Source organism: Scyliorhinus canicula, chromosome 13, assembly GCF_902713615.1.
Source record: "Scyliorhinus canicula chromosome 13, sScyCan1.1, whole genome shotgun sequence".
NCBI lineage: Eukaryota > Metazoa > Chordata > Chondrichthyes > Carcharhiniformes > Scyliorhinidae > Scyliorhinus > Scyliorhinus canicula.
Window position 1 is genome coordinate 130,805,316 of NC_052158.1, and position 20,905 is coordinate 130,826,220.

The following is a 20,905-nucleotide window of genomic DNA, read 5'->3' on the forward strand; positions in this document are numbered from 1 at the left end:
GTGATGGTGATGGAGCTACCGGACTTTAGGCCTGCTGGTCGTTGAAGCGAGAGTTGATGAGGTTATTTCTGGTATTGTAAATAATTAATTTAAGTAGTGTAAATAAAAGTTAGCTTTGTTAATTAACTTAGCTTCTGTAGTCTTTGTGAACAGTACAACATCCATCTTGATAACAGAATCACAAAGAACATCACAGTCCCCTTCACAGAGTTTCACCCAGCCCTTAATGTGCAAATCCTCTTTCCTCACAATCACTCCCTGCCGAATGGGGAGCTAGTGGCTCCCACACAAGGCGTTAGCGATGGACCACGTGTCCCCTGTCCTGGGTCTCCCGGGGGAGCGTCTAATTGGGGTGTCCTCATTGAGTGAGTCTTGTGCCTTCCTGCCAGAACAGTGGCAGCTGCTTGTGTGGTGAACGTCTTCATACGGTGCAGGAATACGTCTCTAAATGAAGAGACTGGAGTGCGGACACATCTTACATATGAGACTCATTGAGGGATGTGTGCCTTTGCTGGGAGTTTGCAGCAATGTTATGTTGAGCCAAGGATTAACACAGGCCGTGTCAGAGAGGTGGTTAGGTCTCCTGGGCGGTCCCAAATTCATGCACTCAAACTGGGCGACACCAATGGGACTCGGTTGACCTGCGGGGCAGGAGAAATTGAGGGAGGCTTAGGAGTGGGTTAGCTGATAGTCTCACAAGTGAAGGTTTCAATCTGACCAACGCTGAGTGCCAATGAGGGCTACAGCTGCCAATGCTGCATGTGTCATTTGTGTGAAGTAAGCTCTGCTGATCAACTGCTCTCTCTGCTGCGAGTCAGCGTGGCCACACCCATACCCTTTATTAGAGTGCTGAGGGTCTCCAGATGGACGGGGTGAATGGAAACATACATGATCAGGAGACCGCAGAACATTTTTAAAAAACTGACAGTTTTTAACAGGTTAAACAGTCAGGAATCTGAAACTAACGTCCAAAGAGTGACTTGCTAGTCATTCACAGCAGCATTAGGCGATTCAGTAATGGCACCACAGTTCTGAGATAGACACCCCGAGTCCACATCCTTGTAACTTGGCCCGGGGCACTAGACCTGGGGCACCAGGCATACAACCCTAGCAACCCCAAAAACAAATTGAAAGGTACTTACTCCCCCTCAAAGGCCATAGTACCAGGAACTCGTTTTTAAATACTTGCCCCAAATCACACCTGCGAGAATCCCGGGGATGGGTGGAGCATAACGGGCTTCCAGCCCATTAATTGCATTCCAATGAATGCATGTTAGTACTTTGCATGTTCCCGCTGGCTCAAGGTGGGAAGCACGCTATGGCCGGCAGGGTGGGACCAGAGACTCAGGATGGTCAGGATTCCCAATTTCAGCTTCAGCGAGCGGACCCGGATAATTATGCTCTTGATGTCTGTAGATATGGGGCGCGATTTAACAGACAAATTTAAAGGTGTGATTTCAGGCGCGTTTGGCGGGGTGTTTCATAGTGGCTGCAATGTCGAGTTTGCGGCCACTATTCAGCAGCACTCAGCCAAACTCCTTCAGGAGTTTCTTTCCGGTCGAGGTCACACTTTAAAATTTTTCCGGCACTGGGTAGCTGAACTCGCCAGCAAGACTGATTCCTCAGAGATCAGGGCACCATTTTGAAAGGCTGCCCCGATCTCTATGTGAGATTGGCATCCCCCACACCTCCCCCTTTCAGGACCTCCCTTTCAGGATCCCCCCTTTAACCCCCAACTTTTATGCGGCCCCTTCATATCCCCTCAATCCCCCCTTTCATAGGCTTGGCACCCCTCAGGTCCTGTGCCAACCTGGCACCAGGGCACCACTGCCTGGGTGCTTGCTTGGTTCTGCCAGGGTGTCTAGGTGGCACTGCCAAGGTGCCTAGGTGGCAGGGGAGTGCCAGGTACTACCCTGCCTTGTCCACGAACACCCGGAGGGCTCTAATGGCCTCCAAGAACCCCCGAATTGCCATCTCATCTGGTGAATCCTTGGGGAAACCAGTACTAACCGGTGCAGGTGACCCCCGGGTGCCAGGTGAATGCGGTGTTGGGCTATGCTCATTTAAATATCATTATCTGGATCATGTGAGCGAAGGTGCGATCCAGATCATGCCGGGTGTAGCAAGTGGGATGATTCGCAATCAGCCCAGTGTGAAGACCATTTTGGGGCACTCCTGGGATTCACCTGTTGTGCCAGTTCGGCGCTGGATGCAACACGGTGGCTGAATTGTGCCCCAGGTCTCAAATTCTTACAGCTATTAAGATCAATTCTATGAGTATTCCTGTAGCTCTGGAAATCATCTCCACCTGTTTAAATAAACAAATGCATTGTGGCTCTGCCCAAGAATCAAATGGATTAGTTCATTTATTTAAACAGATACATAGATTAGAAACTAAGGGCGGAATTCTCCCCCCCCCCCACGACGGGTGGGAGAATAGCGGGAGGGCCTTCCCGACTTTTTTGACGCCCTCCCGCTATTCTCCCCCCCCCCCCCCCCCCGCCGAAATCCCGACACGAATCGCTGCCGCCGTTTTTTTTACGGCCGGCAGCGATTCACAGCTGTTAGAAGGGCCGAAGTCCCAGCCCTTTACGACCTTTTTACGAACGGCAAACACACCTGGTCCTGCCGTTCGTAAAAACGTCGTGACCACCTGGAAAAAAATAACCATGGCACCGATTGGCACGGCAGTACCACGGCCGTGCCAAGGGTGCCATGGGCCCGCGATCGGTGCCCACCGATCGCGGGCAGCGGGCCCGATGCCCGCGCACTATTTGTCCTTCCGCCGCCCCGCAGTATCAATACGCGGGGCGGCTGAGGGGCAACCCGGACCGCGCATGCGCGGATTTCGCGCAAAAACGCGATGACGTCACCCGCGCATGCGCGGGTTAGAGTCTTCCCACCTGCGCATGCGCGGCTGACGTCATATGACGCGTCAGCCGGCGCTAAGTCCGACAAGCGGGCTTAACGATTTTCGTTAAGCCCGACTTGTCGGAGCCTCCGACGTCGGGCTGCTAGCCCCGACGGGGGACCAGAATCGGTCCCCCGTCGGGAAGGGGCGTGATGCCGTAAAACCCGCCCGGGTTTTACGGCAGTTTGACGATTTCTCCCGTTTTGGGAGAATTTCGCCCTTAAAGTTTGATAATGCCCAATATTTAGAAATTCAGCAATACAAGAGTTAATTTTTAAAAGCAGCAAGATAAGCTTACACAAGATCCAAAGATGTGCAGGTTAGGTGGACTGGCCCTGCTAAATTGCCCTAAATGTCCAAAAGTTAGGTCAAGTTATGGGGATAGAGCCTGGGTAGGGTGCTCATTCAGAGGGTGTACAGACTCGATGGGCCAAATGGCCTCCTTCTGCACTGTAGGGATTCTGACTCCATGAAGATCTTTCTTATCGTTCTTCTCTACAATTTTTCCAATGCAAGTAAGTCCTTTGAAAATGTAGTTACACCATAGCTACACACATTAGGGCTGATACCACACTTGAACACTCGCAGCGATGTTCACAGGGAGCACTGGTTGGATAACAATGGGTCCTTAGCTGTGGATACCTCATTGTGAATGCGGATCTCAAGACATTGATCCTCGAGTCCTATCTAAATATTCAAGGCAAATTGCTGGCACCAGTTGGACCGCTTGGGTAACTCACCAACAAAAAGATGACATTTCAGACTGCCTTACCAGCAGAGCCCTAAGTGAGATTCCTTAAAAATAATTTAAGCCTCTCATTAGCATATACCTGTCTGAGACATCCGCCCTGGATTTTTGACTTCAGATCAAATAGACTTTCAGGTATCCTCGAGGGCACGGGACATTTCAGTTTTTTCCAGTTTTTTCTTTATTCCATCACTTTGCATTCACCCTGCTTCTGTGAACCTCTTTCATATTTCCACCTGTTCCCATTCACACTCCCTTTGACTTTTGTACCCTAAAGCCTTTACTCAATGAATCTCTGCACACCACCCTACAATAGAAGTTTCCTTTTGTTCTTCCCTTCCCTCTCCTGTTCTCACTTTCTCATACCCTGTTGCATTTCCATCTTTTGTCAGTTCTGATGAAAATTGAACTGTGGGCAGAATTCTCTGATCCCCCCCCCCGCCGGGTCGGAGAATCAGCGCGCGCCACGCAAATCGCGCCACACCGCCCCGACGCCGTGACACAATTCTCTGCAGTGCGGACAATTGGCGCCAACGGCACCGGCACGGCACCAGTCGGGGTATGCGCCAACTCTTTGGCCCAGGCCAGCACGGGCCGGCGCGCCAATTCTCTGGCACGGATGGGCCGAGTGGCCATCATCAAAAAGCCGAGTCCCGCCGGCGCCATTCTAACATCCTCTGAGCCGGCGGGACCTTGGCGTTGAAGGATCCGGGGGTGGCCTGTGGGGGGAAGGGGGGTCCGACCCTGGGGGAGGGGGGGGGGAGGCCTCCTTAGTGGCCTGGCCCGCGATCAGGGCCCACCGATCGGTGGGAAGGCCCCTCTGCCCCCCGGCCTCCTTTCCTCCACACCGGCTCCTGTAGCCCTGCGCCATTTGGCGTCGGGGCCGCGCAGGTAAGAAGGCCACTGCTCATGTGCTAGTTGGCGCCGGCCCACTGCTCATGCTCGGACCCCACAGCACCGGGTTTAGGCCGGGATTGGCAGTTGGAGCAGCATAGGCCACTCCAGCGCCATTCTAGTCCCTGTGGGTCACAGAATGGGGTCCCGGAACGGGCGCCGACACCAGAGTAGAACATTCCCGTTTTTACTCCGGAGTCGGCACTTGGCTGCCCAATGGGAGAATCCAGCCCTGTTTCTCTCCAGATACTGCCTGACCTGCTGCGTTTTTTCAACATTTTCTGTTTTTACCCCAAAAGTAGATGTTTTGCTCCTATTTTATACTTACAAAGATAAAGTTCCATCACATAAAGCCATAAGACCATAGTATCTAATTTCACATCCATCAAGTTACAAGGGACAGAATATCAGGTACCAACAAACTCCCAATTTCCCTCAAAGTGCCACTCTGCACCATCAGTGCCTGACAGTGTAATGGCAGCTGCTTTGCAATGGTATGTTATCAATCTGTCAAGTGGATTTATTTATTCCTGTAATTTAGTAACTGATCCATAGAAGTTATTAAACCGGCATTGAACTTGCGGTCCAACCATTGAAAGAATGTGGAAAGACTTCCTCTGTGCTAGAGGTCTTGACCTGTCCTCCCTCTGAACACCACTCTCTGCTGCCAATGCCTGATCATGGGATCACCCTGGTGTGTGATTTTGATACATGTAATTTTTTTCACAGTAAAGTTTCAATATAATGCTGAGTGACATTTATTGTTGCATATTGCAGGAGGTGGCTTTTCGAATATACAATTATGTTCATAAAATTTTAACTTTAAATATGTGCTTTCACTTATTACTCACTGGGTGGCACTAAAGAACATCAGAATTTCTCTTCCATCAGCAGCACTATTCCTTAATTGCTTCCCATTTCAATACCAATCATTCTATCCATCTCATTTATGTAGGGAATTATTTGTTTCTCATACAAAATTGTTTTCGGTGATTCACATCATCTGAGGTCAACCAGTCATGAACATCGCAAACAACTTTGAATCTAGGTACAGACGCTGTAAATTGGATGGAATATAGCCATGGAAAATAATTGCCATCTGACACTAATACCCATTCCCATTTTCAGTAACCCGCAAACCGTTCTTTAAAACATATCCTTCCCTTAGTAAATCTAGCAGATTGATGTCAGGGTTGCTGAAATAAATGTTTCAGAAAATGAGCAGAACAAACGCCGCAACAATAACAATATAAAAACAGCATCAGACTTTTGTCAGCACTTACAATACTGCACTTCAAGCCAGTGGATCTGTCCCTCGACGACGATCATCTGGAAGGACACGGGTAGCAGACATATGGGAACACTACCACCTGGACGTTTCCCTCTGTGGTAATATGCATCACTGTAGATGCATAAGGGGTTAATGTAAGTACACGTAGACTAGATAGACACTAGAGGGAGCACCAGAGACATCATGACACACAAACACTCAACCAATAGGCCAGTAAGATAGGACAAGACCAATGGTCATTCACGATACACACAGAGGTGACACGACCACAGGGGGGGCTTTACACCAACCCATATATAAAGGACACAGCACACATCTCTTTCCAGTGGAGACACTTAGTGAGTACAGACACAGGGTTGATTCAACATTACACCCACCACGTGGATTGTAGCAGACTGGTTTGTCAGTCTGAGTAGCTACAGAAGGATTAACAGTAGTGGCGAACACGAGAAGAAGAATTGTGAATAGTTCAATAAACGTGTTGAAGTTATCTCCACGTCTGAACCTTCCTTTGTCAGAGTGAACATCAAGGAAGCCGCTTATGCTACGCCAAGAGCATAACAAGACTCTCTCTAAGCAGCTATCCATCCTGACTTGGAAATTTATCGCCATTCCTTCACTATCGCTGGGTCAAAATTAATCACAGCTCCCTCCCTTGCAGCATAGTGGGTGTAACTTCTTGAACTGCAGTAGTTGAGAAGGCAGCTCATCACCACCCTCTCAAGGGCAGTTAGAGGTGGACTAATGGTAGCCTAGGCAGCAATGCCCAGATCTCATGACTTGAGCTTTCCACTGGCTATTAAGCAATAATGGAGAATCAATGCAGAGGATAGAATAGGCGGGCCTGTTGAGGATGGGAAAGTAAATGAGGAACAATATTGTTGATTGAAGTAAAATAGACAACCCGAGCCCGAGAGTTGAAACAGAAAGGTACAATGTGGTACTTTCATTAATACACAGTAGGCACAATTAGACAAAATCTTATTCACACTTTTAAAAAAAAAACAATTATTAGGGTATTTGTAGTTTTTATAATAATAACGATAACAGCAACATAAACATGGTACATAAAATATTTCCATCCCTATCACGCTCTTCGCACCCCCAATAATGAAACAATAGCCTAACCCCGCACCCCCCCCCCCCCCCCCTAGATTTCTGCCTCTGCTGACATTTTAATTTTCTTCGAGAAAGTTGACGAACGGCTGCCACCTCCAGACGAACCCCAACATTGACCCTCTTCGGGCGAACTTTATTTTCTCAAGACTGAGAAACCCAGCCATGTCACTAACCCAGGCCTCTAATTTCGGGGCCTTTGAGTCCCTGCACATTAACAGTATCCGTCTCCGGGCTACCAGGGAGGCAAAGGCCAAGACGCCAGCCTCTCACGCCCTCTGGACTCCCGACTCTTCCGATACTCCAAAGATCGCTACCTCTGGACTCGGCATCACCCGTGTTTTAAGTATCGTGGACATAGCCTCAGCAAAACCCTGCCAAAACCCATCCAGCTTCGGGCATTCCCAAAACATATGGACATGGTTTGCTGGACCTCCCGCGCAACTCACACACCTGTCCTCTACTCCAAAGAACTTGCTCATCCGGGCCACCGTCATGTGTGCCCGGTGAACTACCGTACATTGTACCAGGCTAAGGCTGGTACATGGTGAGGATGTGTCAACCCTGCTTAAGGCATCCGCCCACAGACTCACCTCTATCTCTCCCCCTAGCTCACTTGCCCTTTAGTTCATCTATCTGGGTTTCTCTAACTCCATAAGTTCTTTGTAGATATCTGGTGCCATCCCCTCTCCCACCCATGTTCTGGAAACTACCCTATCCTGTATCCCCCTGTGGTGGCAGGAGAGGGAAGGTTGGAACCTGCCTTCTCATAAATTTCCCTACGTGCAGATATCTAAACCCATTCCCTGCTGGCAATTCAAATTTCTCCTCCAAATCCTTCAAGCTAGGGAAGCTCCCGTCTGTAAATAGATCTCCCATCCTCCCAATTCCTACTCTCTGCCATCTCTGAAACCCTCCATCTAGCCTTCCCGGCACAAACCGATGGTTGTAAATCGGGGCCCAGTCTGATGCTCCCTCCGCTCTCCTATATTTCCTCCACTGCCCCCAGACTCTCAGAGCCGCCACTACCACTGGGCATGTGGAGTACTGGGCCGGCGAGAACGGCAGAGGTGTCATTATCAGTGCCCAGACTTGTGTTCTTACACGATGCCACCCCTACTTGCTCCCACACTGACCCCCCCCCCCCCCCCCCCCCCAGTGACCCAGCGGGGAATCGAACCTGGGATGCTGGCGCTGTGAAGCCACAGTGCTATCCACTTGTGGTACCGTGCTGCCCCATCTCCTAAAGTCCTCCTTCATTTGTTCTACAAGCCAGGACAAGTTTAACTTGTGCATGAGGCCCTGACCAAACCTGAACCTTCCTAACACCTCCTACAAATAATTCCACTCCACCCGATCATAGGCCTTTTCCACATCCATCGCAACCACCACCTCCATCCTCACCCCCCCCCCCCCCCCACCCCCCCCCCCCCCCCCCCCCCCCCGAGGGCACCATAATAACGTTTAAGAGCCTTCTAACATTGGCCATGAGTTGCCTACCCTTTACAAACCCCATCTGATCTCCCCCTATCACCCTGGGACACAATCCTCTATCCTTGTGGCCAGTATCTTAGCCAAACCTTTGGCGTCCACATTCAATCGGGAGATTGGCCTGCAAGACCCGCATTGTTCAGGGTCCTGCTCCCGTTTGAGAATCAATGAGATGAAGGCCTGCGACATTGTTGGGGGAAGGACTCCCCTCTCCCTTGCCTCATTAAATGTCCTCACCAGCAGTGGGCCCAATATCTCCGAGAGCTTCTTGTAGAATTCCACGGGGTAGCCGTACGGCCCCAGGGCCCTGCCCGACTGCATGACCTCCAGCCCCTCCATTATTTCCTCAATCTCAATTGGGGCTCCCAGCCCTTCCACGAGCTCTTCCTCCACCCTCGGGAACCTCAACTGACCCAGGAACTGCCTCATCCCCTCCACCCCAGCCATGGGTTCCGACTCATATAACTTGCAATAAAAGTCCTTAAACACCTCATTCACCCCCACTGGGTCCAGGACCACATTCCCACCCCTGCCATTTAATCTCCCTATCTCCCTGGCCACTTCCCTTTTGCTTAGGTGGTGTGCTAGCATTCTACTGGGCTTTTCTCCATACTCATACACCGCTCTCCTTGCCTTCCCCAGTTGTTCCACTGCCTTCCATGTAGATAACAGCCCAAACTCCACCGCTTCCGGGGCTTTGGAATATCTCCTATCCACCTGGTGTATCTCCCCAACCAACCCATCCCTCTCTGCTCATTCCACTTTTTCTCTATGGGCCCATATCAAAATTAACACCCCTCTAACCACTGCCTTCAGAGCTTCCCACACCGTTGCTGCCAAGACTTCCCCGTATCATTTATTTCCAAATAGTTCTGGATGGACTTGCTCACCCGCCCACACACCCCCTCATCTGCTAATAGTGCCACATCCAGCCTCCATGATGGGCGCTGCCCTCTCTCCATACTAACCTGTAGATCCACCCAATGTGGGGCATGATCTAACACCTCGATTGCCGAGTACTCGGTTCCCACCACCCCCGGCAGCAGTGCCCTGCTCAGGATAAAAAAGTCAATCCGGGAATATACTTTGTGGACATGGGGAAAAAAAGAAAACTCCTTCACTCTTGGCCGTCCGAACCTCCATGGGTCTACTCCCCCCATCTGCTCCATAAACCCCTTTAATTCCTTCGCTACAGCTGACACACTCCCTGTCCTAGATTTTGACCAGTCCAAACCTGGATCAATGACTGTGTTGAAATCTCCCCCTACGATCAGCTTATACAACTCTAGGTCTGGGATCTTACCTAACACCCGCCTCATAAATTCCACATCATCCCAGTTTGGTACGTATATATTCGCAAGTACCACCCACATCCCCTCAAACTTCCCACTCACCATTATGTACCTGCCTCCCCGTGCATCTGCCACGATTCTCCCTGCCTCAAATGCCACCCACTTGTTAATCAGGATCGCGACCCCCTGGTCTTAGAGCCCAGCCGTGAATGGAATACCTGGCCGACCCCACTTCCCCAATCTGGTCTGGTCTATAACCTTTAGGTGTGACTCTTGTAACATTGCCACGTCCGCCTTCAATCCACTCGGATGCGCGAACACGCGAGCTCTCTTAACCGGCCCATTTAGCCCTCTGACGTTCCACGTAATCAGCCTAGTCAGGCTTCCCCCCCCACCCCACTCCCCCCCCCACCTTACCCCCCCCCCCCCCCCCCAGCGCCGGCCCTAGGGTTGCTGGCGCCCCGGGCAAGCTGAACTTCGGCACCCTTGGGGGGACGGGGCCGAGGGGGAGGCAGGGGGGGCGGACCCGAGGGGGGGCGGACCCGAGGGGGGGGCGGGGGGGCGGACCCGAGGGGGGGGCGGACCCGAGGGGGGGGCGGACACGAGGGGGGGGCGGGGGGGGTGGACCCGAGGGGGGGGTGGGGGTCGGGGGGGGCGGACCCAGGGGGGGGCGGACCCGAGGGGGGGGCGGGGGGGCGGACCCGAGGGGGGGATGGACCCGAGGGCGGGGCGGGGGGGGGCGGACCCGAGGGGGGGGGCGGGGGGGGGGAGCGGACCGAGCCGGGGGGGGCCGCCCTGGGGGAGGGCGGCCACCGAGCATGCGCTGGTTGGCACCGGTCCAACTGCGCATGCGCGGGACCCGAGTCTCTGGCGCCCCCTAGCACATGGCGCCCCTGGCGACTGCCCGAGTTGCCGGTGCCTTGAGCCGGCCCTGCCCCCCCCAGCCTGCTGATTAGCCATTACCCTTCTTAGACCAGCCGCCAGCCGATTTTGCCCTGTTAAATCTGGCTCGCCTTTTGGCCAGTTCCGTCCCCAGGTCTGGTAGATGCCCAACTCACAGTTCTCCTTCACGGAACTCCTGCTTGGCCCACTGCAAGATCTGTTCCTTGTCTAGGTACCGGTGCATTCGCACCACCAACACCCTCGGCGGTTCATTCGCTCAAGGCTTCCTTGCAAGAGCTCTATGCACTCCGTCCACCTCCAAGGGCCACGTAAACACCCCATCTCCCATCAACCTTTCCAGCATACTTGACACATATGCCCTCGTGTCCGAACCCTCACTGCCCTCAGGGAGGCCTCAGGTTCTGTCTCCTGGACCTGTTCTCCAAGTCCTCCAACTTTTCCTGCAACCTTTTCTGGTGGTCCTTCATCAGCCCCACCTCGACCTCCAAAGCGGTTAAATAGTTCTCTTGCTCAGACACCTTTTTCTCCACCTTCTGAATCGCCTGTCCGTGGGTTTCTAGACCCCGTTGCACCCGACCAATCGATGCTTTAATCGGGTTCAGCATATCTTTCTTTAGCTTGGCGAAGCTCTCCTCAAAGAACTTTACCAGCTGTATCGTCGACCACTGTGCCACCACACCAGGATCCTGCGTCTCCGCCATGTTTTCCTGTGCTACCGGCTCTGCACGCGTCTTCCTTGCTTGACTATGTCTCCTTACACGGCCACTTCCAGTCCATTGCTCCATACGCTGGTGGGGAATTTCTCCTCACGGGAGAAAAGGTCCAAAAGTTTCATCAAAAGAGGGAGCTACCAAATGTGCGACCTCAGACTCCATAGCCACCACCGAAAGTCCTTATTCAATCTTTCATGAAGGTACCTTCAATCAGCTTTGAGAATTCTTCAATCGAGTTGCTGATAGCACTGCTTTTTTTTATCTAAAGTGGAGCTTCACCAATACTAAAGTAACAAAGAATAATTCAGCAAAATGTTTTTGTTTTACCTGAATTACTCAAATTTAAAGAGATAGGTTACAATCAGATTGTTTCAGTTATTTTTTTGAATAAGCAATTTTGAATTGCGTATATCCAATCATGTATTTTGTCAGCTTTCCATGGCGTGAGACGTTTTTCTATGCCTGTGTATGGATTTTTGCCCCGCAAAAAATATGCCCCATTTAGATTTTTTGTAAATAATCTGAAATCATACCACATCACGTTGGCAATGATAGGTCAAAAAAGGCAGTCAAGTCTGAAAATCCATCCTGAAGATTCAGACTGTCCAGCATCATTGTGGCCACTAGTGGGCACACATAACACACAGCACTGATCGAAGTGAATAAATCTGCCCTCAATTCGTGTCAGTGCAAGTATCTGTATAGCAATTGAAGCAGTGATCTCACCCAACCAAAACAGCTTAATTAATCATTGCATATATTAAGGTTAGTCACATTTTCATGTAACACACCAATAAATGATATTAGTAACAGTAAAATGGAATATTTAAGACTTCTGGTGGCAGCATGTGGGAGGAAGATGCACGTTGGGTAGCTCCTGCTTGAGGCTCGGGTTTTTGAAACTTAATGCTCGGTCCCGGGGCAATTTGTAAACGCACAGGTGCAGGAAGACAAGGCCGCCGGGAAGAAGGGGGAGAGTGAAGGTTTGCCATCGAATGGAAATGTCAGCTCGGCGACTGGAAAGATGGCGGAGGCTGGGTTGCTGGGTGGGGCCACTGCGTTCACAGTAGAGAAGATTACCGAGGTGATGGCCGTGGAATTTGAGAAACAGTTTGCAAAGCACATGGAGGTGATGAGGAAGGAGGTGATGGCGGCACTGAAGGTGCTGGTGGAGGAGGTGATTGCCCAGGTGAAGAGAGTGGTGTTGAAGACATCGGCCGAGGTGCGGGACCATAGAGAGAAATTGAAGGGACTGGAGGACGCCTTGTCACAACACAGCGATCAGCTCACCTCAATGTGTAAGGAGCTGTGGGGAGTGCTGGAGGCCAACAGAGTTCTGAGAGCAAAGATGGAGGACCTGAAAAATATTTAGAGGCAGCAGGACTTAAAAATCGTGGGCTTGTCGAAGGGCTCGAGGACCCGAGGCCGGCTGAGTACTTTGCCAAGATGTTGGCAGAGCTGATGGGGGACGGGGGAAGATCCCTCTCGGTACGAAGTGGATCGGGCTCATCGGGCGTTGAGGCCTAAACTGAAGGCCAATGAACTGCCAAGGGTGGTCATAATTTGTTTTCACAGGTACCATATGAAAGAGAAGGTCCTGAGTTGGGCGAGGCAGATGCGGAGGTGCAGTGGGCTGGAGCTGGTGTACGTATATACCAGGACATAACTGTGGAGTTGGCGAGGCGGCGGCGGCACTATACAACAGTGGCGTGCAGTTTGGCGTGGTGAACCCAGCAAAGTTGAGGGTGACCTACAACTCAAAAGACTTTTACTTTGAGATGGTGGAGGTGGCGGAGGCTTTTGTGAAGGCAGAAGGACTGGGGCAGAAATATGAAATGGGACTGAGGATTGATCTTGGACCGAGGGTAGGGGATAGAAGATTATATATTGTTCTATTTTCCAACTCATGTTGTTAAAGGGTGTGAAGTTGCCAGTTTGGGCAGGGTAGGAGTTGGGATATTTTGCGATAGCGGTTTTCTGGGGTTTGTTTGTTTGCACTGGGTTTGTTTGTTTGAAGGGAATTTCTTTGTTTCCTGGGACTGGGCAGGGGATTGGGGGTAGTGGGGCCTGGGCAGCGGCCTCCACACTAGTTGGCTAGTGAATGGGAGTGTGGTGGGGGAAGGGGCCGCGGTCTTTGGAACCTGGTCGGACAGGTTTTGATGGGAGTTCTGAAAAGTGGGGGGAGGGGATCGATACTGGGAGAGGTGTTTTTCCGAGAGAAGTGGATGGGGGGGATTCTGAGAGGGGTTCGATGGCAACAACTGGATAGGGCAGGCGAGGTCCAGTGGGCAGAGCCCGTAATTATGATGGTGGATCAGAGGCGCGGGGGTGTGAGAGACCCCCGATCAGAATAGTAACGTGGGACGTGAGGGGTTTGCGCACCTAAAAAGTTTAAAGGCCGATGTTGCCATGTTACAAGAGACCCACCTGAACCTGAAGGTGAAGGACCAGGTGAGGCTCAGGAAGGGCTGAATGATTAAATTCAGAGTTCGACAGTAGGGCTCCGGGGGGGGGGGGGGGGGGGGGGAACGATGATGTTGGGTAAGAGGGTGAGGTTACAGATGGCGAAGGCGGACCAAGGGTGTAGATATGTAATAGTAGCAGGGGCATTGGAGGAGAGGTTTCTATGCGCTGGCAAGTGTATATAGCCCTAACTGGGATGATGCAGGATTTGTGAGGTATGTGCTAAAGGCCATCCCAGACTTGAGCTCACACAAGCTAATAGTGAGAAGGGATTAAAATATGGTTCAAGAACCTAGAATGGACAGACCACAGCCTCTCCCTCTTGCCCAGTCTGGAGGAGCGGGGGAGAGGAGGGTGGGGGAGGGGCAAAGGCGCTGACCGGACTCATGAGGGAGATGAGGGGTTTTGGACCAATGGAGGTTCTTGCGTCTGAGTGGGAGTATTCACTCTTCTCCTCGGTTCACAAAGTATATTTGAGGATAGAAAGCATTGTTGGCTGGAATTAGGGGATCAGAGTGCTTGGCGATAGCGATTTCTGACCATGCGCCGCACTAGGTGAATGTGCTCCTGGAGAGGAGGGTAACTCAGAGATCGGGGTGGAGAATAGACATGGGCTGTTGGGGGATCGAAGCTTCTGCGGGAAGATCGGGAATGTGATTGAGGAGTACATAGGATTTAACTGCACAGGGGACGTATCGCAGGCAGTGACAGGGGAGGCCCTGAAGGCAGTATTGAGGGGAGAGGTGATATCACTTAAGGCCAAGATAGATAAAGAGGACAGGGACAAGCATCAAAGGCTGATAGAGGAGATGTTGAAGGTAGACAGGAGGTACATGGGAGATGCAGATCCGATCCTTTTGGACAGAAGGAGGGAGCAACAGGCTAGCTTATGCCAGTTGTCTACAGGGAAGGTGGTACGCCAACTGAGGCGGGCAGGGGGAGTGATTTATGACGAGGGCGAAGGTTTGGGCAGCTAGGTTGGAGGGATGCCCCCTGAAGGTTACAGGGGAAGACCAGACAGGGTTTGTGAAAGGAAGGCAGCTATTTTCGAGTATCAGGAGGTTAGTAAATGTAATCATGACACCGGCCAAGGGAAAGGGGACGGAGGTGGTGGTGGAAATAGATGCGGAAAAGGCTTTTGACCAGGTAGAGTGGAGGTTCTTGATGGCATAGACATTCGGGATTGGGCCGGGATTTATGAAATGAGTATGGCCACTACATAGGGAACCGATGGCTAGTGTCCGCACAAGTAATATGAGCTTGGGGTACTTTGCTTTGCACGTGGTACCAGGCACGGGTGTCTATAGGGGCTGTTTAGCACACTGGGCTAAATCGCTGGCTTTGAAAGCAGACCAAGCAGGCCAGCAGCACGGTTCGATTCCCGTAACAGCCTCCCCGAACAGGCGCTGGAATGTGGCGACTAGGGGCTTTTCACAGTAACTTCATTGAAGTCTACTCGTGACAATAAGCGATTTTCATTTTTCATTTCTATGGTCCCCCTGCTATTTGCATTAGCGATAGAGCCATTGGCAATTGCTTTAAGGAGTTCAGAACTGTGGAAGGGGATAGTACAGGGGAGCGGGGAGTGCGGATGAAACATAGGGGCCGGGGTTCTCCTAACTCCCGGCCAAGTGTTCAATTTAGGGTCAAAGCCGGCGCGAGCGACGCATGCGTGTGGTTGCCATCTCTGCATCGGCCCCCGGGCAATATGACAGGGCCCTAAAGGGGCCCGGCGCAGAGGAACATAGCCCCCACCCCCCCCCCCACCCCGCCTCCCACCCCCGGAATGAGCGCGCCCTCCGATCGGTAGCCCCCGAACGCTGGCCTGTCACCGTGGAGGCCCCCACCACCAGGATGGCCCCTGCGGCCAGAACATCGAGGCACCACCGGGTGGGACCATATGTAAACCACACCAGCGGGACTCTGCGGAACTCAGCGGGCTCTCGGCAGGCGCAGGCACGATTGCCCGGCATCAGAGAAGCATGGCGGGATTCTCGCGCCCCCACCCCTCCAATTCTCCGACCCAGCGCGAGCTCAGAGAATCCCGGCCCGGGTATCTTTGTACACGGATGATTTATTGTCCGTCTCAGAGAAGAGTACGTCGATGGGAAACATAATGGGACTTATTCAAAGATTTGGGTTGTTTTCAGGATAAAAATTATATTTGGAGAAGAGTGAGTATTTTGTGGTGTCCCAGCCAGGAGTGGGGGTCTGCCATTTTGCAGGGGGTGCAGGTGGCGTGGGATTGTGGGGAACTCGAGGTACAATTTTACTAGTTTTGTGGGGAGGGTGAAAGCGGACTTGGCAAGGTGGGACAATCTCCCTCTGCCATTGACAGGCCGAGAGCAGCCGATTAAAATGAATGTGCAGCCCTGATTTTTGTTTTTATTTCAGTGCCTGTTGATCTTTTTACCGAAGGCATTCTTCAAGGAAGTGGACAAATTGGTCACCTCGTGTATCTGGGGGTTGGGGAGGTAGCCAGGGTCAGGAGGGTGATCCTGCAACGAGGGCGGCGGGTGGGGGGGTGGGGGGGGGAGGGGGGGGGGGGGGGCTGGGCCTCCCGAATTTACTATACTATTATTAGGCGCCGAATGTGGAAAACGTGAGGAGTTGGGTCATGGAGGGGAAGTCCTGGTGGGTTAGGATGAAGAAGGATCTGTGTAGGGGGCCAGGGTTGAGGGCGCTTGTAATGGCATAGCCCCCGATGGCCCCGGGCAAGTACTTCAGGAGTCCGGTGGTGGTGGCAACATAGAAAATGCGGATGCAGTTGAGGCAGCACTTTAAGTTGGCTTCTGGGTCAGGGGAGCTGCTGATCAGGGAGTATCACATGTTCAAGCCAGGGAGGTTCGATGGGAGGTTTCGGAGGTGGGAGGAGAGGGGGATTAAGGTATTAAAAGACCTGTTCCTGTGGGGCCGTTTTACATGAATGGAAGAGTTGGGGGAGTGTGGTAGTTACCATTGTTGTATTATATTGTATATACTGCACTGCATACGAGGGTATTACGGTAAAGCCCCTGTACTACAGGAATGGGGGTAGATCGCTGTCTGCTGGCTCCGCCCAGTAGGCGGAGTATAAATGTGTGGGCCCTCTGAACTGCAGCCATTTTGGCAGCAGTTGCGGGAGGCTCCACATCTCTGTGTAATAAAGCTTCGATTAAACTCTACTCTCGTCTCGTCGTAATTGATAGTGCATCAATTTATTACGCAGAGATTTTAAAACAATGGATCTCCGCATCAAGCCTGATCACCTGGAGCTGCACCCTCAAGCAGACAACGCCAAGTCAGCCTTCGTACATTGGCTAGCCTGCTTCGAGGCACAAGGTTTCCCACTTTCTGGACTCCGGGAGCACTGAAAGCTTTATCCACCCCGATACGGTAAGGCACTGCTCCCTCATGGTCCACCCCACCAACCAGAGAATCTCCCTGGCCTCCAGCTCCCACTCTGTGGCGATCCGGGAGTACTGCACCGCCACCCTCACCATCCAGGGCATAGAGTTCAGCGGCTTCCGCCTCTACGTCCTCCCCAACCTCTGCCCTGCCCTGCTACTCGGCCTGGACTTCCAGTGCAACCTCCAGAGCCTAACCATGAAATTTGGCGGGCCCCTACCACCCCTTACTGTATGCGGCCTCACGACCCTTAAGACTGACCCACCTTCCCTGTTTGCGAACCTCACCCCGAATTGCAAACCCATTTCCACCAGGAGCAGACGGTACAGTGTCCAGGACAGGACCTTCATCAGGTCTGAGGTCCAGAGGCTGCTACGGGAAGATATTATCGAGGCTAGCAACAGCCCCAGGAGAGCCCAAGTGGTAGTGGTAAAAACTGGGGAGAAAAACAGGATGGTCATTGACTACAGTCAGACCATCAATCAGTACACACAGCTCGATGCGTACCCCCTCCCTCGCATATCTGATATCGTCAATCAGATTGCACAGAACCGGGTCTTCTCAATAGTAGACCTGAAATCTGCCTTCCACCAGCTCCCCATTCGCAAGGCGGACCACCAGTACACTGTATTTGAAGCGGACGGCCACCTTTACCATTTCTTTAGGGTTCCCTTCGGCGTCACTAACGGGGTCTCGGTCTTCCAACAGAAGATGGACCGAATGGTTGATCGGTATGGACTGCAGGCCACTTTCCCATACCTGGACAACGTCACCATCTGCGGCCACGACCAGCAGTACCACGACGCTAACCTTTCCAAATTTCTCCACACCGCCAAACTCCTTAACCTTACCTACAACAAGGAGAAGTGTGTGTTCACTGACTGATTAGCCATCCTCAGCTATGTGGTCCAGAACGGAGTTCTGACCCCGATCACATGCGCACCCTCATGGAACTCCCCCTCCCCCACTGCCCCAAGGCCCTTAAACGATGCCTGGGGTTCTTCTCGTACTGCGCCCAGTGGGTCCCAAACTATGCAGACAAGGCCCGCCCACTCATTCAATCCATTGCTTTTCCACTGACGACCGAGGCTCACCAGGCCTTCAACCGCATCAAGGCCGACATCGCGAAGGCCGCAATGCACGCGGTTGAAGAGACGCTCCCCTTCCAAGTCGAGAGCGATGCATCAGGCATCGCCCTGGCTGCCACTCTCAACCAGGCAGGCAGGCTTGTGGCATTCTTTTCCCGCACCCTCCATGCCTCCGAAATTCGGCACTCCTTTGCCAAAAAGGAGGACCAGGCCACCGTAGAAGCTGTGCGGCATTGGAGGCATTACCTGGCCGGCACTCTCCTCACTGACCAACGGTCAGTTGCCTTCATGTTTAACAACACACAGCGGGGGAAGATAAAAAACAATAAGATTTTGAGGTGGAGGATCGAGCTCTCCACCTACAATTATGAGATTTTGTATCGCCCCGGTAAGCTCAACGAGCCCCACAATGCCCTATCCAGAGGTACATGTGCCAGTGCACAAGTAGACCGACTCCGCACCCTGCATGACGATCTCTGCTGTCACCCAGGGCTTACCCGCTTTTATCATTTCATCAAGGCCCATAATCTCCCCTACACCATCGAGGAAGTCAGGGCTATCACCAGAAACTGCCAGGTCTGCGCGAAGTGTAAACCGCACTTCTACTGGCCAGACTATGCGGGCCTGGTGAAGGCCTCCCGCCCCTTTGAGCGCCCCAGTGTGGACTTCAAAGGGCCCCTCCCCTCCACCGACCGCAACATGTATTTTCTCAACATGGTCGATGAGTACTCGAGATTCCCCTTCACCATCCCATGCCCCGACATGATGTTTGCCATCGTCATCAAAGCCCTGAACTCCATCTTCGCTCTGTTCAGTTTCCCCGCCTACGTCCACTACTGACTGGGGATCCTCATTCATGAGCGATGAACTGCGCCAGTACCGGCTCAACAGGGGCATTGCCTCGAGCAGGGCAACCAGCTACAACCCCCGGGAAACGGTCAGGTGGAGTGGGAGAATGGGATGGTCTGGAAGGCCGTCCAGCTGGCCCTACGGTCCAGAAATCTCCCGGCCACCCGCTGGCAGGAAATCCTCCCCGACGCACTTCACTCCATTCGGTCGCTCCTGTGCACTGCGACTAACAAAAACCCCCATGAACGTCTCTTTGCCTTCCTCGCTCCCAACATGGCTGGCAGCTCCAGGACCTGTTCTCCTCCGTAAACACGTGCGGCTACACAAGGTGGACCCACTGGTTGAGTGGGTGCAGCTACTCCACGCGAACCCACAGTATGCCTACGTAGCGTACCCCGATGGCCGCCAAGACACAGTCTTCCTTCGGGACCTGGCACCAGCTGGGTCCCAGCATCCCCCCCCCCCCCCCCCCCCCCTCGCACCACCCTCCCTTCCCCTGGCTCATCCCACCACAGCCCCCGCTCCAGGACAATCCATCCTCCCCTTGGTCCCACCCGGGGATGAAGAGGATGTCGACGTGCTCCCGGTGTCACCGACAACCGAGCCGACGCCTGACTCGCCACCAACACTGCGGCGCTCTCAATGACGGATTAAGGTGCCCGATCGTCTAAATTTGTAACCTCCTCTGAAATTTTAATGACAAGCTGTAAGAAAATAGTTTTCCACCACCCCCGCTGGACTTATTTCTTAACAGAGGGTGAATATGGTAGTCACCATTGTTGTATTATATTGTATATACTGCACTGCATACGAGGATGTTACGGTAAGGCCCCTGTACTACAGGTACGGGGGTAGATCCCTGCCTGCTGGCTCCACCCAGTAGGTGGAGTATAAATGTGTGGGCCCTCTGAACAGCAGCCATTTTGGCAGCAGTTGTAGGAGGCCACACATCTCTGTGTAATAAAGCCTCAATTACTCTCTACTCTCGTCTCATCGTAATTGATAGTGCATCAGGGAGAAATATGGACTGGGGCAAGGGGAAAGGTTCAGGTACCTGCAATTCCGAGACTTTGCAGGGAAGGAGGTTCCGAGCTTTCCAATAGCGCCGGCCCCCTCATTGTTGGAAGAGGGATTGACGGCAGGGGGATTGGAGAAGAGGGTGATGTCGGCGATTTATGGGAAGATTCTGGAGGAGGACGAGGCCAAGTGGGAAGAAGAGTTGGGGGAGGTAATGGAAGAAGGTTTGTGGTGTGAGGTGCTATGAAGGGTGAACGCCTCAACCTCATGCACGAGGTCGGGGCTGATACAGCTGCAGGTCGTACATAGGGCTCATCACACGAGGGATACGATGAGCTGACTCTTCGAAGGAGTGGACAATGTCTGTGAGCGGTCTGGGAGGGGCCCCACAAACCATGTACATATGTTGTGGTCCTGTCTGAAGTTGAAGAAGTATTGGAGGGAGATCTTTAGCAATATCCCAGTGACACTGAATGTAGATTTGGAACCGGGTTCCTTAGAGACCATTTTAGGGGTGTTGGTCCGGCTTGAGCTGCATGTGTGTGCGGGGGCGGATGTTTTAGCTTTCACCTCGCTGATTGCCCGGAGGCGGATCCTATTGGATCGGAGGTCAGCTTCTCCACCTTGTGCCTCGTCTTGGCGGGGGGTCCTATTGAATTTCTGACTCTTGAGAAGGTGGAATTTGAACTGGGGTGGATGAAGGACGGGTTCTACAATTCACGGTGACTTTATTAAGCACATT